The sequence below is a fragment of the Dama dama genome, chromosome 2 (assembly GCF_033118175.1).
Source record: "Dama dama isolate Ldn47 chromosome 2, ASM3311817v1, whole genome shotgun sequence".
Classification (NCBI taxonomy): domain Eukaryota; kingdom Metazoa; phylum Chordata; class Mammalia; order Artiodactyla; family Cervidae; genus Dama; species Dama dama.
In genome coordinates, this window is record NC_083682.1 from 26,202,170 (window position 1) to 26,221,560 (window position 19,391).

A 19,391-nucleotide genomic window follows, 5' to 3' on the forward strand; every position below is an offset into this window, starting at 1 on the left:
GTATATATATATTTTTCTTTCCTCTCTTGGAGAGGAAGAATTTTTCAGTTTACCACCAGGAGCAAAGTTGAGAAGAGAAGTTTCTAGAACTGGTCTATGAAGTCAGAGGGAGCCCACTGCAGGGCTGGCTGAAGGTTAAGCTGATAGTCCACGGATCTCAGTTCCTTTATCTTTCTCCAGTCTAAGATTGGAATTAGTTCCAGGGAATGAAGGACGTTAACATTTGTTGCACATAGAGTACTGCGAGGCACAGTGGTAAGTACTTCATTATCAGATTTCCTTTAATTCTGAAAAACAGCCTCGGCGGTAGCTGTGCCATTTTCCCCTCTTCAACTGTGTATTTTGGAAAAAGTCACACCTAGAGAAAAGTTGAAAGAAAAATACAGTAAGCACCTATGTGTCCTTCACCTGGGTTCACTAACTGTTGCTCTATTGCCTCGTCTGGTCTCTGTGTATTCACATATACATCTGGGGAAAGCAAGCAGAACCATTTGAAAATAAGTTATAGGTCTCATGATATTTCAACCCTAAATATATCAGTAGCATTTATGTGTGATTTGACACATAAGGAATAGTTACTTTTATTTGACAAATGAAAAAGTGGAATCTCAGCAATGTTAGGTAAATTTTTCAAAGTCTCAGAACTGAAGTACAAAGCCAGTGTTTGAGTACTAGGCTGTCTGATGCTCAAACCTCATGCTCTTTCTGCACATTTTTATTCATTTGTCTATTTATTCAGTGATTTTGGTGGGACCAGCAACTATAATATGCTGAGGATACATTGATGGATAAGGCATGCAAGTTGAAAAGACATATATTGGTAAACAGATAAATAACTAAGATAATTTCAGGGTCTGTGATGAACAGGAATTGGTAGGGGAGTAGAGGTGTACAGACTAGTAGATTAAAAGAAAAGCAGCTCATGGCCCCTCCCTTAAAAGAGATTGTAAGGGAGCAGGATCCTTAGAAATGAGAAGTGAGATTCTCAGCAGTGAGGAAACTTCCATCCTTTCTCAAGAAGCTTTAGCAGGAGATGCTTTGCCAAAAGAGAGGGTGAACTAAGAAAGAAGAAGACATAGGATACTGGAAATAAGAGATCCAACCCAGAAGAAAAGCAAAGGGAAATCTTGGGCAGCAAGACTAGAGGGTGCAGAGAGAAGCAGGAGGATGGAAGGGTGCAAGGGAAGACACAGAACTGAAGATCAGCTGATGCGTTTGAGCACATAGTAAAGAGAGGAGTACTTAGGGGTGTTTTAAAATTCTGAAAAAGAGTCTTAGGAGAACTTAATGATAACTACCCAGAGAGCTATGTAAAGGAAAAGAAATTATTAGCTTCAGGAAAAAGACAAGGCAGTGTAACCATAGGCTAATACTAGCTTAACAATGCACAATATCTGCACACTTGTAAAGGATATCGTAATGGTGATTGTACCAAAAATAGTGATATAATTATTGTGGCAGAGTGGTGGGAGGCATTCAGCATAAGGGGTAAACCTTCACTGTCCATTATGCAAAGTCAATAGCTGATGTTTAAAACGTACAAGTCAGCAAACAGAACTAGAAGCAAACTGTTTAGAAATATGGAGGATATGTTCATGTTGGTGTATGGCAGAAACTAACACAGCCTTGTAAAGCAACTATCCTTCAATTAAAAAAAAAAAGAAATTTGGAGGTAAATACCAGAAGAAATTGTTAAAAATATGTGAAAATAGTTCTATCTTGAAAGTAGGAAGAAGAGGCTAAGGATTATTATTGTAAGCTTTATGGTATTATTTAATAGTTAAATGATGTGCATGCACTACTTTGATACAAAGTTTAATAAAAATGAACAGAAGTTGGTAGAAGGGAAGGAAGAGAGGGAGGAAGAGAGAGAGAAAGCAAGGGTAGTCAGAGGGAGGGCGAGAGGCTGACAGTGTTGAATTCCCTATGCGCTGCCCATCTGGAAGAAAGGCGTGTGGCTGGTTAGAACAATGATTCAGGAAAAACAGCCTCAGGGGAAGATAAGGGCAGGAAAGGGACTCTGATTGTTCACAAACTGGATAATCAGACCTTAAATTATTTAAATTAGATGTTCTAGAAAGAACACTGTGTATCCAACAGAAAACAGGGGATCAATACTCTTTAATGTTAAAGCCAGATTCTCTAGATTTGATCAAGAATCCAAAATACTTATCACATGAGCTCTTAAGATCAAATGGTTCTGAAGACATTTTCATCTTGAAAAGGTACAGGCATTTTCCTCATTCCTAACTCTTATAACAACTTTATTGAGTAATAAGTATAACTAAGTAAAATTGAACTCCCAGTTTGTGTACTTCACCTTTTTAAAAACTGAGTAATTCATCCAAGATATTTTCCAAATGCTTCTTATTTTCAAGAACTTCCAGAGTCCAGGGATAAAAAGAAATAATACCTCAACTTTGCCCTTGATCTATTATACAAGGGATATTTAAAATATTTTAAATTAGGCCACAGGGCATAACATTTATATATTTCCATATTCTATCAGATTTGCCAGGGCAATCCATTTTGTATTTTTAAAGAGTTAACACTCTGAAATAACATTAACAGTGGCCTATATTTTTCTTCCATTAATAATATTGCTTGCATTTTCTAGACCTTTCTGTAAAAGCATCTTTTTTTTTTTTTTTTTTTCAGTATTTCCTGAGTTGTTTTGGTTGCAAATCCTCCTAAATTTCATTTAGGATAGAAGTGTTGACATACCATTTTTATATTTTCAGCTTTTATTCGTCCATCTCCAGTATCTTGAACTGCTGAGCTTCATCATAGCTGTGATATGTAAAGGGTTATTTCTCTAAAATCTCTTTAAAATTTTTCCTTTTACTTTTTAACCTGCTATTGAGTTTTTGTAAAATGGTGGAACCATTTCACAGAGTCACTCCTGCGAATATTTGCCTTGCACATGGTAGATAATAAATAGTTGGTTGAACAAATTTAGGATTGATGGACTGTTCTTATTTGGGGTCATAGTAGGTGAGAGTTAGTCGGTTTGAACATATGTAGAATTTAAACACAATCTGAAGGGAAATAGGATACTCTCAGTGCCCTTGCGTCAATCCAACACCAATTCTTTTAGCTGCTCTTTGAAACACTTGTGAATTATTTGCCCAATAGTAGGTTTGGGAAGCCCTTCCTCTACAATCCAGACTCCTGTTTTCTTTGCTATTATCTTCCAACTACTGAATCAGATCCAGAAAACCCCAAACTGACTTTCTTTGAAGTTAAAGACTTTGGCTCCACCCAAGCTTAGGATGTCAAGTGAGAGTAACAAGCATTACTAAGACAGTAATAGGGTTAAAAAAAAGAAAAAGGAAGAAAAGAGCATACAAAAGGTAAACATTCACTATTATTTAGAATATATCAAGTTTCAGATTAATGAATATATAATTGAATCAAAATAATACACCCCAAGTAGTCTAAAATTTTTCCTATTCCCATAGAAGTCTCTGAAAATCTAGACATTTTAGTACTTGGATTATAATCATTTAATAGAGTTGGACTGAATTATATGAAAGTATTTGGCCTTACTTATCTACCATAGTTTAATTGTGCTGTATAATGAGAGAGAAATTTATGACATCTAAAAGTTTTTTCATCCATTTTAAATAGCTAGTCATTCATTTATAACCAGATGAAGGTTTGTTTGAATGTAATCCAAGGAATGGGCTTGAGTGGCTCAGTGGTAAAGAAGCTGGCTGCCAATGCAGGAGATGTGGTTTTGATCTCTGGATCAGGAATATCCCCTGGAGGAGGAAATGGCAACCCAGTCCAGTATTCTTGCCTGGGCAATCCCATGGACAGAGGAACCTGGTGGGCTGCAGTCCATGGGGTCGCAGAGAGTCGGACACAACTGAGCGACTGAGCAGGCACAGGATCAAAGGAATGGCTCTTGATCACAGGTTGTTTCCAAAAGAGGAGGGGCGGGAGGGTACAGATGCTTAGATCCTTTGCACAGGGCCAACAATGGAGGGCTCTCCAGGGTCATCTTGCCTCACTCTTGCCCTCATTGAACCCCCGCACCCCACCCCACCTTTTCCACAATGTTCTTACCCTGTCTGGGCTGCCAACTATGTGATTTATGATTCACAGTTAGAAGATTGGTCAACAGTATGTTGACTGATTGGTTAGACAGTTGCTACACAGGTTAGTCTGAAAATATTAAGAAAATTTTTAGACTGGCAACAGTAGGACTATAATTATACTATTCTCAGGGTATTTTCAGTTCTAAACAGCACTTCACCATTGCATCAGATGTTTTTATGAACTTACCTTAAAAAAAAAAAAAGAACAGGGATTGAACTTGAGGCCCCTGCATTGTGGGTGTGGAGTCTGGACCACTAGGCAAGTCCCCTTTTAAAAAAACCTTTCCTGGCTCCCTATGACAACTAAGTACAACCTACTTTGGTACTTAAAATGGTAGGAAATTCAGACTTATGTCCAGAAAAGAGAGGTGACTATGGTGTGAAATGTGTTGCTTCTGAGACAAAAGTACCATCTCTGTGTGCTATTAGAGTCAAGAGTTCATTTCACGATAAAAGAATGACTAAAGTGAAAACCAGGGCTTCCCTGGTGCCTTAGCGGTAAAGAATCTGCCTGAAATGCAGGAGATGCGGGTTTGATCCCTGGGTTGGGAAGATCCCCTGGAGGATGAAATGGCAACCCACTCCAGCATTTTTGCCTGGAGAATTCCATGGACAGAGGAGCCTGGCAGGCTACAGTCCATGGGGTCCCGAGAGTGGGACATGACTTAGCAACCAAACCAAAACCACCAAAGTGAAAACCAGTGAGGATATTTTCCCCAAAGAGTATCTCTTTTCCTGGCTGCCTTCTTATTTCCACCCTACTCTTATCTCAGTGGCTGTTTTAATGATTTCTGAGTTAGGAAGAATTTTACAAAGTTTTAGAGAAATTTGAAGGGATATTAAAGTTCTGATGAGTGAATTCCAGGCGTAGCTCCCCAGTAATAGCTATTCGGGATGAAAACAGTGATGGTTTTGTGGCCAGCAGAATGAGTAAGTTACTGTGAAACTCTCAGCCTTTTGCTGGAGTGGCTCTGGGAGGTGGGTTTGCTTTTCTGGGCTTTGGTGAGTAATTCTCACCGTGTCATTTGAGTTTTAAAAAATTATTATTATGAATAAACATGTCAGAAGAGATTTATGTAGGGGATCATGGTTTAATTCTTCTATTAGTTGGCACTGTAAGAAAATGACCCAGTAGTTGTGAATGACAATGCAAATCAAGAATACTTTTTACATAGTGCCCAGCTCCAGAAAAACATTTTTTTTTTCTAGTGTTGAAGGACCCATAATGTGTCTTTTGCCAAAGAGAGAAAATATTTTCCTCCCAAGCTGGCATGGATGCATGCTTAGTCATGTCTGACGCTGGGTGACCCTACAGACTCTAGCCCACCAGGCTCCTCTGTCCATGGGATTTCCCAGGCAAGAATACCAGGGAAGTTGCTTGTAGCCTAAATAGCTGCCAACAGAGAAAGCAGGCTGTTTTCTTTCAATAAGCCTAAATAGAGCTCTCTTGGAAATGGTTCTAGGCTCTGGATGAGAGGGCCAGAGAGCTGCTGAGAAGCCCATTCGGTAAGAAACATTTTTCTATCTGCAAACATTCTTTTCTGACTGTACATCCCCACACTGAGATTCTCTCTCCTAGGGTCCTGCCATCCTAACCACCTCACCTTACTGGTTCCTCTATAAAACTAGCAAACAAAACTGTTTCCGCAAAGGGTGCATAACTGAGCTGATTATTTTAGATTCATTTTTGAATGAATTGATTTTTAGTAAATTGGCTAGGAAGTAATTGGGTTGAATGTCCCCCATTTCACAGAAGGGCAAATTGAGGCTTTGATAAGGTCTTGCTTTCTTGTTTTCATGCACGACAATGCCATCTAGATTCCAGGGAGCCTCTTAGTTTTTAGGTCCATGGCAGGGTATCTGCCTTTGTGGAGGTCTGATAGGAGGGTGTTTGTACTACTCACAGTCAGGCTGGGAATAATTAGCTGAGTAACAAGCACTCACTCAGTGTCTGCGGAGTCTCCACTCTTCAGTGCTATGCAGAGATTAATCAGAGAGGGAGAGCATGCAGCCCTCCAAGAGCCTGGCACCAGAGTGGAGACATGTGTGGCTTACCCTCACCTGTATAAGGATCTGTGGGATACAGCAGTAAGGTAGCGCTCTGCCCAGTACAATCCAGGCCAACTGTCCTGGATTAAGATAACCCTCAGGGGGTGCCTAGAAGCCCTAAATTAAATCCTGACTCTGCATCTTCTGGCTTACAATTGGGCAAGGCTCTGCAAGCTTTTTGCTAGTTTTTTCAGCTTGTCAGTCCCTCTAGCTGCATCTCAAAGCAAGCTGCTCCTCACTCTCTGTGCTCCAGCTGTGTCCCTCTCCCTCCACCCACAGGGCCTTTGCACGGGCTTCACCCTCTGCTGGGAATGCTCTCCTGTAACTCCTACCCCCATCTCATTCCTACTCTTTCTTCAAGTGTCATTTAAAATGTCACTTCCCTAGGAAAGCTTCCCCAACGTCCACAGGGGATCTTCCTACTACAGTGTTGGTCACAATAGTAATCAATTTCTTTCAAGATTATCTGGCTTTTATTTTTTGTCTCCACTAGATGAGGCAGATATCAGGGCTGGTTAGTTTACTATTACTCCCCTTTGAGCATATTGTCTGACAGAAGGTAGATGTTTAATACATATTTATGGAGTGAATAAATAGAAGCTATCACTTAATGCCCTGAACCTCAGTTTACCCTATAATAGGAATCATAAATTCTATCTCTGACACTTGTTATATGGGTGAAATGAGGTCTTAGGCTTGAAAACATCTTGAATGGTGCCTACATGTAATAGACATCAATAGATATTGAACAAAGACTTTAAAAATAATAGTACTTAACTATGTGAAACAGCACTTAAGCAGAAAGCCTTGTGTTTTTTGTTGTTGTTCTTGTTCACTTGCTAAGTCATGTCCGGCTCTTTGCAACCCCATGGACTGCAGCACACCAGGCTTCCCTGTCCTTCACTGTCTCTCAGAGTTTGCTCAGCCAACTCCATTCATTCAGCAACACCATTCATATGATGCATTATACTTCATAAAGCTCTTTTTTCCACATCAAGTGGCAGACTATATTTTCCAAAGATGGCCCTACCAGTATGTCTAACCCGTCCCACATCATCGTCTCACAAGGTCACTGTCATTCCTATGGAGAGGTGAGGGGTCTGTGTTCCCTCTTCTTGAATCCCAGTGGGAATAGTCCCACTGGGACTACTGTGACCGAGGGAAAATGACAGATGTGTGTGTGTGTGTGTGTGTGTGTGTGTGTGTGTGTGTGTGACTTCTGGCTTGGTGTTCTGCCTAATCAGGCACTTACAGCCACCATGTTGTGAGGAAGCCCTGAGGTCATCAAGAGTCGGCACCGACCTTCAGATGTGTGCGTGCATGAACCCTCTGAGGTTCCAGCCCCGGCCACTGAGCCGCCCCAGCTGATAGCAAATGGAGCAGAGACTAGTAGATTTGTGAACTAGGTGAATGTGATGGGTTGAAGCCACTCTGCTTCGGAGTAATGGTTATGCAGCCATAGACGACCAGAGCACGCGTCATCACAAACCCTGCTACACTATTCAGTGAGCACGGTGGGTATGATCACTTGTTCCCATTTTCGAGATGAGGGAGCAGAAGCTCGCAGGGGTTCAGTGACTTCCCCAGGATCACACAGCTGGTAACTGGTAAAGCCCTAGGATATGCATTTCTAGGATTCGTCTTCCTAGTACTCTTAATGTCCTGACTCTCCTTACATGGGCCTCAGAAGTAGGGGGCGGTACCAACTTTCTGGGAAATCCCATCTCCTATTTAAGTGGGCATGGGAGGCTTGGGGCTCCCTTCTCTTGGGGCTTAGGCTCCTTTAGATACTCAAGTGTCCTAGTCACACACTTCAGCTAGAGGAAGGAGAAAATTGAAGCAAATCATAGCCTTGTTATTCAGTTGCTCAGTTGTGTCCGACTCTTTGCAACCCCACGGACTGCAGCACACCAGGCTTCACTAACTCTCAGAGTTTGCTCAAACTCATGTCCAATGAATTGGTGATGCCATCCAACCATCTCATCCTCTGTCGTCCCCGTCTCCTCCTGCCTTCAATCTTTCCCAGGATCAGAGTCCTTCCCAATGAGTCAGCTCTTTGCATCAGGTGGTCAAGGTATTGAAGCTTCTGCTTCAGCATCAGTCCTTTCAGTGAATATTACAGTCTTAGATATAGCCTTAGATAGTACTTAATTTTGCAAGGTGCTAGGCATTCCTCATGCCATAAAACTTCTCCATTGAGGCTTGGCAGATGCTACTTACACATGCACACCGGAGAGACAGAGAAAGGTTCAGAGAGATAAAGAAACCGATTGGAGGTGTATCCATGCCTCTTGACTTCTAGGCGTGAATAGAATTCTTCGAAAGGTTTACTGCCTCCCCCCCACACACCCGTACACGAACTTCGGCTCACTATCCTGCGTCACTAGGAACTCGGTGGAAAGTCAGCTCCATAGTAACATCAGCTTTGATTAGTCCAACCAGACAAGAAGCATCACAGTGATTGAGAACAGGGCACCTAGCAAATGCTCGGTGGGACAGGCATGTTTCAAAGGCTCCCGGTGATGACAGGTTGAAATCTAAACTCCTTCGTAGTGGGCATACAGCTCCTTCTGATTCAGTCCTTTCCCCACTCAGCCTTGTCTTCTGCTGCAGGCTCCTTGCCCATCACACTCCAGCAGCAACAAGAGTGCTATCACCTACCCCTCTGGCCTTCCCCATCCCACATTGTCTTCTGCTGACAAACTTCTCCTTCTTCAAATCTCAAGTGCTGTCTTCTCTGAGAAGCCTTCCCTGAAGCTTTCAAGCGAACTCAGAGCCAAGTCTTACGTTGAAGCAATTTTATTTTCCTTTCTAACTGGATGCACTAAAATCAAAGAGACTTCCACCTCCAAATATTTTCATTTCCCAGTCCTAAATCCTGTGCCTATTGCAGACAAGGCACTTAGAAAAGACTTACTTGATGAATGAATGATCTTATTTAATCATTATGACCACTCCATAAAGTCAGTGCCTTTATGAACCCATTTCACAGATAGTGAAACTGATTTCAGGAAGATGAAGGGACTTAGGGTACCATGGCTAAACAGTGCAGCTAGGTATCAAATTCAGGAATGTCTACTACCTTTTCTTCCCATCATGCCTCAGCTGTGGCTGCCTCACCATTTGGGGATGATTGGATAAACAACTAGGGAAACAACAAGAAAGTCCTCTATAGACTAAGGCCACCCAGAGCTTTCTGAACTGCTCCCAGGAAGTCCTCCACCTGCTCCAAGAATCAGCACAGCTCAGAACACACCTTTCAGATTAGCTGGTGTGAGTTAGGATCAATGTCCTTTGTCCCTCACAAGATTATTTTTTTTTAAAGTAGAGGCATTTTCCTGATCATATAAGCTATTATTTCCACACCCTAACCTCTCTAGAATAGCTCGAGTTGGGCTGCACCTGATTCTCATCAAAGTTTTTATGTTCCTGTGGACCCCTTGTCTCCCCCTAGATTAACCTGTGTTTGAAGTTTTGATTCATTTCATTCTGCATTAATGAGGAATTCTGAGCTCTCCGTTGCTCTGCTGGTTCTGTTGGCTGTATGGTTGCAGAGGAAATGATCTTCTGCCACATAGCTATAGAAAGTCGAGCGGCAGAAGTAAATTAACCCACCATTTCCACAAAGGGATATGCTGAGAATTGCCAACAATATTTATGTGGGCATTGTGCTCCCAGATACACTTGGATGGCAGTGAATTGTCAGTTACTATGACAAAATGACTGAAGAAATCAATCTGCCAAGTATGAATAGCTCTCAATGGGCTTCAAGGTTCTCAGGTTAAGGGACCCGCAAAGCTGACAGTGGTTGGGTCTCATATCGATATGACCTCCATTGGGGAGCATGTAAATTAGCAGAGATGGAGGCAAAGAGGTCTGATCCCCCTGCCCCCCTTCCAAGAAGGGCATTTTCCAATATTCACATGGAAATGAAAGACCATTTTAGAAGGCCTGGAAGTCCAGCCATGTTAATCTATTCAAATCAGGCCTTTCTCCAGAAGAATCCTGAAGGTCTTTCTAAAACACATACCTGCCCAATTCCAAAGAGAAGCTGTGAGTTTCCCCTTCTCATATGACCTTTTCTTCCTTCTTATTTATCCTCTCCTCAGCCTCTAGCTAAGTCATATTGGGTTGTACAAAAAGTAACACTTGTGGATAAACAAGTGTGCATCTATCTCTGTCCATGTGGGTGCGTGTGGATACATTCATACACACCCACCCCGAATAAGAAATTATTTTTCAGATTCTTCTCCATTGGATTCACCATCCCTGGGGTCCTCTCCATTTCAAAGAGAGTGGTTTTTAAACAAAAGCTTTTTATGGGTGAGTATTGGGTAAATTCCCACTCTAATAAAAAGAAAGATAAAGCTATTCATTTGGAGCATCCAAATGATTTGTAAGGATTTGACTTCTGGAGCAAGATTTGGGAGGAAGGCAATATTGAAAGCCATAGGCTGTTTGATTTCATTTCTGTTATCATTGCTGTGATTTGAGGGTGACTCATGTAAATCTTTTATACATAAACAACCCATAAACTCAAGTTTCGAGGAAATTTGATGTTCTTTGCTCTAAAGGCAAAGAATTATTAAAGAAATTGTGACCAGAAGAAATAAAAGAATCCATTTTTCTACACCAAAAATCTAAAATATCAGACTTGGTTCTGTTTCTTCCCAACTACGTCTTCTCTGTGAGCTCTTTGAATTGTGTTTTCTACATTTATTTTTATCTTTTATAATTTTGCTTATTTACATATTTTAGGCTGTACTGGGCCTTTGTTGCTTTTCTCTAGTTGTGGCAAGTGGTTACTACTTTGTGGTTGCAGTATGCAGGCTTCTCATTGCGGTGGCTTCTCCCGTTGCGGAGCAAGGACGCACGGGCTTCAGGTTGAAGCATATGGGTTCAGTTGTTGCAGTTCCCGGGTTCTAGAGTACAGGCTCAATAATTGCAGCACACGGGATTAGCTGTTCCGAGGTGTATAGGATCTTCCTGGACCAGGGATTGAACCCATGCTCCCTGATTGGCAGGCAGATTCTTTACCACTGAGCCACCAGGGAAGCTCTATACATTTAAAATAAACGAAGAAAAAATGTTAACATAAGAGTATCTCAATGTAAACATGCTAACATGAGAACTGGAAGAAGCACTATAGGAGTGAGAAAGCCTGATTGAGGACTTAGGATAACCATGTAGCAGTTGGTAAATCTGGGTTGAACCCCAGCTCCATCACCTGCTAAATGAGGATAATTACAACTATGTCATGATTAATGACACTGAGAATTCAGAGATGTCAAGTTGGTTCTTTGTAGTTAAAAGACACAAAGTCTTCTCTGGAAAGGTATTATGGAGGATGAAAGGAGAAACTCTAAAGGACTGCAAACAGTGTCTAATTCAGTACTGAATATTGTATTAGGATTTGGGAAGCAGGAGACTTGAGTTAGGGTTGAAGGAATCAGGAAGGGCATAATAAAAGATGCAGAAATTGGTCTGGGACCTTGAAAAACAGGTCCAAATGTAGTATTATGTAGTTACTCAATATTTTTAATATGTAAAGAGCTCTTTAAAATCAACAAGTCAAGCATACCAATAGCAAAAAAGGGAAAGGGCATAAAGATACTCCATAAACAACAAAAATATCAAGAAGCATGTTAAAATATTCAAGTTAATAATGAAGGAACTTCAAATAATCACATGCTTTCCCTTTTCCATTTAGTTGGTAGAAATTTAAAAAAAAAAATATTCTTTCCCAGCAGTGAAAATATCTTGGAGGGTAAATGAATACAACCATTTTGGAAGACAAAATGGCAGTAAAAAAGAACACAAAAAGTGTTGTTTAATCCTGATGAAATCATCAGAGATGTTCACAAAAATACAAAATACTTGTACAAGGTGGAGTTATCTCTAGTAGCAAAGAGTAGAATTATTAGGTGCCTAACTATAGGGAATTGGTTTAATAAATTTTGACATGTAAAATTAAAAAGAATGTTTTCAAAGACTTTTTAAAGGCATGGGAAAATGTATCTAATATAAAAAGCAATAAAAAAGCCAGCATGAGAATTATGTATAAGATATGTATTCTATTAAAAATATGCCTATACATGTAGACATAAGTGTGTATTACAAAAAAAAAAAAAAAGGAGAAAGTAGTGACTGTTTTTGAGTCGCAAAACTATGGATGATTTTTATTTTCTATTTTATAATTTTTCTAAATTTCCTACATGAATAATAAATGCTATTTATTCCTTTGTATTTATTGTGGTTTTGCACTTAATCTAATAGAGAAGTACTGAAGTTATTGTTTTGCTTTGTAGGAAATAGTTCTATTTTCTTGGGTATCTCCTTGTTATCATCCTGTTGGGTCAACGATCTATTTTTGCCACTCTAGAATCTTCCTCAGATGCCATATTTCCCACTGAGTTCAGAGGTACATATCCTCTTGTCAGATCACCTTTATGCTGCTTTCTTTCCTCCTTTTGGCCAGATCACCTACTTTGCAAGAGTGTAGCAGAGGCATCAGGGAATGACGCCTAATGAAGAGCATGGCCTCTAATCTGAGGTTTCTGTGAAACCTTAGGCGAGGCATTTTACCTATACCAAGTATCTTTGGGGAATGGTGGATAGTAAAAGATGCTTAGTGAATATTTATTAACTTGTTGAAATGAATGATGCAAGAACAGATAATAGGAAAAAGAGAAGCCTTAATACCTACTATCCTATATTGACTGCTCTCCATGAACATTTAAAATGGGCCTTCCTGCCCTTGAGTAGAGAACCAACCTATTTTAGAAAGAATAAGCTTGAAGCAGAATTCAGACCACCATGTAGTTACTGTCTTCCTTAAGCAAGAAACTTAAACTTTCTAAACTCACTTTACTCATCTGTAAAAATGGGGACTAGTAAGAGTTCTCGTGATGATTACCTGTGTAATAGCACTGTTCAGTGAATATTTTCCTATATGTCTGCCCTCAAACCCTTCTGTCTCTCTCCCCAAGACAAATGAAATGTATCTTTCCAGGCACTTCATCCTTATAGCTCCTGCAGCATCTTCTGTGGAACTTGGCTAACCCAATTGTAATGACAAACTGCCTTCAAATCAGCAAAATTACAATGACTGATGCTACATACAAATAGTTCCCTTTGATTCATTCTTTTTCAGACTTCTTTTTCTGCTGTTACACTTAAATATTTCTCTCTAGCTCTCCATTTGAACTTCATTGGCAGAATCAGCTTCTAGTAAACATTTATCTTTCTCGTCTGTGAAAATGTCTTTTCCTTCTACAGTTCTGGGAAAACTTAGCAGATTCATTCTTTTAAAGAAAGTGATTATTTGATAAATGGTTGCAACTTCACTCTAAATGTGGTCATATTTAGTCTCTTTATGGCTTGCTGATGTCTTCCTTTAAAAAAAAAAAAAAAGAGTAAAACTAAATAAGTCCTCTCTCACTGAATTTGACATAGATGATTACAAATGACTTTAGATATAAACCCAATGCCCTATGAGGCAAATGATTTGAGCTCACCCTATGTGATCTATAATGTTTATAGTTTTAAAGAGAGTAAGAGATCTGTTTGGGGAAGTAATTATAAGAAAGCCAGATTGCAGAGAAAAAAAGTGAGAAAGAACCCAATGGCACTGAATTCTAAAACTCTGCCAAGCAAGAAACCAAGGCAGGAGATGTATAGTTCCGCAAAGGGTTCGACTCCTTTTGAACCTTTATATTCTCTAATCCTTGAAACAGGTTTGCTCTCTTGTTCACATTCTCTAAAGATCCAAAACAGCTGGGTAAAATCTGGAATAATATAGCGTTACTGTTAACATGTTTAAATTGAGATCAAATCTTAATCTTTTTCTTTTCTGTTTATTTGCTTCAAAGGGTTTCCAAGGGCAGTGATGTGAATTATTCTGCATGTGCTTGATAGATTTTAAGCTTTATGAGAGGCAAGATGCCTGCTGACTTTGTGAGCATGAAAAGACGACTCTGACCGGGGTTTTCAGATTCGGTTAGTCTGAAAGTGGTGATTCATGTGGGTCATTATTGCCATAAAGGCAAAAGACTTGTCTAATTGGACTAGGTGCGTAGCACAACAGGTGGTTTAAACTAGGTTGTCCCTTAACCTTAAGAGAAGCAAAGAAAATGTTTAAGCGAAAAATGTTATTCCAGTTGGTAGCAAAACTCCCTAATTTTCCAAATACTGAGTTCTGAAGGAGATTTTAGCATTAGAAGATTAAAAACTCAGATATCCTCAGAAGATTAAAAACTCAGATATCCTCATACCCAATGACTTTGTTCCTCTTCTACCTTTGCTTAACTGAAATTCATTAGTAATTGCATTAACTTTTTTTTCAATTTCACCTTCCCTGAAACTTCTGAAGAAAGTAACAACATTTTATCAAATGAAGACTTTTCCTTAAAGAGCCATATTAAATCAACTTATGTAGAAGATGCATTACTCATAATTCAGTTAAAATGTAGAATATTTATGTTGGATTATCTTATATTCTTTTCATAAAGATGTAAATTTGGAACACGTATATTTAGTAGAGGAGTTAAAAACAGTTTCATCTGCTCTGAATAACTTTGTTTTTCATTGCTCAAACAGATCTCTAAGTTTTTTTATCTCCTGTCATTTTGCTAATGAGAAAAGATGTTAAGTGTCCTTACAAACCTTTCATTTCTATTTGTTTCTGGAGAATTGTTAATTTAAGTATACCATGAATATGGCCATACTTCTGTATTAAGAAAACTGTGTGTTTTTTTTTTTTTAAGAGATCTGGTTTAAGAAAAATCAGATATAGTAATATAATAAATAGATTAATAAGATGGTGTTTATTCTCATTAGAAAAGTCTTTCATTTGACAGAATAATTTGCACTCGAATTCCTTTAAATGTAGCAGCATTTGTGCATTTGAAGTATGATTTTATATAAAATGAAAATTTTCCATAAGTGTATTTATTACTGTTAAAATCAATACTTAAATTTTATTGCATTAGTCTAATTATCTAGATAATTATGATTTTTAAAAAAGATGTACTTTCCCTTGAACTACCCACAAACTGTGAAATATTATTTATGGATCATTAGAACTGGAAAGGAACTTAGAAACACTCTAATTAGAACCTGTGTGTCCATTTGGGGCTCATTGTTGAGCTCGCAGTTAGAGCGGAGATGCAGAAAAGTTGATCAACATTATCAATTTATTCCTGCTCTCATTTTGGAAGTGTGTTACGTGTGTGCGCTTCTGTTTGGTTTAAGAGGTTGGCCAGAATTTCACAGCTTAAAAATGATCAAAGGCACGTTTTCCACAAGCTTTTATTCAGCAAGTGGCAAATGTAAAGGAAGGGATTTTAAAGTCTTTATATGTGCTTTTTATTTTGAAAATACATGTCATTCAGCACAGATAAATGTAATAATTTTAAATGCTCTTTGGCCTTTTGTTCACCTCCAGGCTACCACCCTCTCACCGCTGTTTCTTTAAACGTCTGAATTTGAGACATCTTTTGAAAATCGCCCCCGCCCCACGCTGTCCCGAAGACAACACCCATTCCAAGTCACACACGCCAAAATGAACTGGCCAGAGAGGGAAAGGGGAGACCCTTTACAAACAGATTTTTAAAAGGAAAACTATCAAAGCAATTTTGCCTTGGGCAGTGACAACATACCTACCAGGCTATGACCCTCAATAAAAATCACGTTCAGAAATGGTGAAAAGGCTAGCGAAGCAAACTGTCAAACAGGAGGAGGCAGAACCCTTGAGGGAAGGGGCGCGTTCATCATTTTGCTGATGTAAGGAGGGACCGACCGGCAGGGGCTGCTTTAGAACCGCTCCGAGCCGGCCCTGCACACACTTGGCGCTGAAAGCTGGGCGCTGGGCCTTTTGAACTCTGGCCGCTCGACAGAAAACACTCTTTTGAAAGAGGTGACATTCACTGGGCTGTCAGAATCAAGCAACACCAAATTAAGGCGCTCGTAAAACCGCTCTGGGCTCAGAAACAGAGCCTCTTGCTTTTAATCCCGACATTTTGGATTAATATCAGGTGTTAATTTCAAACATTTAGAGCAGCGCTTTGGAGGAGATAAAAGAATGGGACGTCATATTCATTGACCTTTTTTTCAATGCTAGAGGAGCTGAGAGTTGGGTTTCTTGTCACGAGCACCTCGATAGCATTAATTACGTGCGAAGGGAGTAACGGTGAAGGCAGGCAAAGATCGAAACACTCTTCTGCGTTTCTCCAGATCCTCCTCGGGACGCCGCGGGTCTGCGCGCGGGAAGCGCCCTGGACGCAAAGGCGTTTTGCAGAGTGCGGGCGCCGTAGCTCTGGGAGAGGACCCGGATCTGCGCCCAAAGATCAGCTTCCTAGCAATCAGCCGGGGTGTTGTGAACAACACCGACCGAGATTCTCCCCCGAACGGTCGCTTAGAGAGGGTTGAACTTGGAGTTCCTTCTCTTTTTGAGTGCAGTGTGAAAAAAAGAAGGGCCACATTGGGCCCCCTGGTCTGCGGGTGCGGGTGCGTTTTTCAGACGGTGTCCTGGCTGGGAAGTCAGCCGCCCCATGTCGCGCCCCAACGCCAGACTCCGCACTGTTGGGGGCAGTGGGGCCCGCGGCGCATCGCACTCGTTCCTTTAGGCCCAGGGGCCAGACGCCAGAGCCCGGAGTCTGCAGAGACGCGGGCACCCTCTGCCCCCGCGCGCCCCACCGTGGGTTGCCGCTTTCGCGCCGGTGGCTTCGGGCAGGCCAGCCCTTCTTTCAGCACAAAGGGTTCGAGGTGCGTTGCTTTCTTTGGCGTAAAGCCCTCGCCGGGTCAGAGTGAAATCTCCGCTTTTTTTCAGGAGCATGGCAACACAAAAGGTTTAAGGGGGGAAATTGTTAAAAGGAAGCCCTTTTCTCTTTAGGCTGAATGCAGTGGGGAGATTAAAACTTTCATTTGAGATTTTGCAGTATTCATGGTGGTGGGGCCATGAATGGGGCCGAGTCAAAGCCCCCAGCGCTGCTGTGTGTGCCCTTTTATCTCCCGCACATCTTCAGACACAGGTTGTTTTGCACTTGAAAGAGGGGCGAGAGGGGAATGTGGGATTTTGACAGCTGATATTGGCCTCTGAACTCTTGATGGGGATTTTCTAATTAACCCCAAGTACCCATCAGGTGGCCAACAAGGAATGATTTCTGTCAAAGAGGGCAAAAAGTTTCCCATTTTGATCCGATGGACGGGAGAGGTTTTAACATTCAAAGTAAGGAAATTTAGGAAGAGCTCTAAACACAGAACTAGAAAAAGCCTGATGGAGCAGGTTGGGTTGGGGGAGGCAGCTGTGAGGACCCCAGAAACAGAGGCCCTAGGGGCCGTCTTGACATGGCAGCCATTAGAACACGTGGGAAAGGAAAATGTGGCTCCTGAGACTCAGAGAAGATGACTCCGTGAGTCTTGGGAGCTAAGTTAGCTGAGAAGTTTGGGTGGAGTGCTGTAACTTGTAGTTTGACTATTGTGTTCAGACTTGGGAATTCCACCCCCCCCCACCTTTTTTTTTTTTTTTTTTTTATGGTTAGGTAGTTTTAATTCTAGTTCAAAGCCAAGACTCTTTGTTGAGATCCCAGCATGTGCTCAAATCAACTCCATATGGTTTTAGTAAATGCCTCCAGTTGAAGAGATGATGGAAATGGTATATCAGCCTTAGTCAATGAAGACAGAACTGTTGACTCATTGGTTCAAAAGCAAAACTCTTTAAGAACAAGTCCCAGAAAGAAACAATTAGTTCAGAAGATGAACGACCAAATTCTTAGTCCCTTGGGGGTTCAGTTTCAGTGTATTTTGGGGTTAGGTCCCTGCAGAGTATGTGTTTACAAAGGGCCCCAGGCAGGCGATTCTTCTGATTGTGTTAAGCTCCAGGACAGTGTTTCCCAGGTTTCTCTGATAACAGTAAGACTAGGAATGCTGGGTGTTCATCTTCGTACTGAAAAGTCCAGTGATAGTTCTGAAAGTGTGTATTTTTACCAGACTTCTCAGAGTGGTTCCAAGGGTCCCAAACCTCCTGTTTTTTTCTCCTACAACCGCTGGCTGCTTCCCGATCTCCTTCACAGGTTTCTTTCCATCTCCCTGACCTTGAAATGTTGAGAATGCTTCCCTGCCCAGTCTTTGGTCCTCTTCTTTCTAAGCCCTCTTCCTTGGTGATCTCACCTAGTCTTGTGACTTTCTACTAGAATCCCAGGTTATAGTTCAGTTCACATGTGCCCTAAACTCTAGATTCTCCATCTAATTGTTCGCCTGGTATCTCCACTTGACCTTGACCTTTGCCCTAGGATTCTTTCTTAGGAAACAGAAGACTGTTTCGGCTAGAGCATGTGCAGGTGGGAAGGCAGTAGAGGTGAGGCTGGAGAGGAAAGTGAAACCATATTATTAGGGCCCTTTAGGCCATAGGAGTTGGAGAAGGAAATGGCAACCCACTCCAGTGTTCTTGCCTGGAGAATCCCAGGGATGCCGGAGCCTGGTGGGCTGCCGTCTATGGGGTCGCACAGAGTTGGACACGACTGAAGCGACTTAGCAGCAGCAGCAGGCCATAGGAGGGAGTCTAGATTTTACTTAAAGGGCCACTGGAAGGCTTTAAGGGTGTAAAGAGTTGGGGAGACATAACAGGATCTAATTGAGCTTTCAAAAGGACACACTGGCTGCCATGTAAGAAAGGAATTGAAGAAGGGCAAGGAACACAGAAAATGGAATTCCAGATAGGAATCTTTTGCAGTAGTCCAGGTAAGAGATAATGGTGGCTTAATCCACGTAGAAGCATTGGAGAAGGAAAGAAGTGGACAGAGAAGATGATTTTGAAAGTAGTCACAACTGGACTGATGGAAGGATCTGATTGAGAACATGAAAAATAAACAATCAGGGTAGCACCCTAATTTAGGCTTAATAATTTTGATACTGTGCCATTTACTGAGAGAAGTAGAAGGCAGTGCTTCCTAACTTTTTTCATGTTATAACACGTATAAAAAGTGACAATATTTGTAAGATATAAACTAAAGAGGATTTATATACATCTGTGTGGCTCAGGTGGTCAACAACCCAACGCAAGAGACCTGGGTTCGATCTCTGGGTCGGGAATATACCCTGGAGAAGGGAATGACTACCCACTCCAGTATTCTTGCCTGGAGAGTCCCATGGACAGAGGAGCCTGGCAGGCTACAGTCCATAAGGTTGCAAAAGAGTCAGACATGACAGCAACTAAACAACGACATATGAGGCTTGGTGAAA

At 41.1% G+C, this 19,391-nt stretch overlaps 1 pseudogene; it reads left to right on the forward strand.

Annotated features, from left to right (window-relative positions):
• The window catches only part of LOC133068362 (uncharacterized), a 55,865-nt pseudogene that overhangs the window by 21,769 nt on the left and 14,705 nt on the right, over positions 1 to 19,391 (forward strand).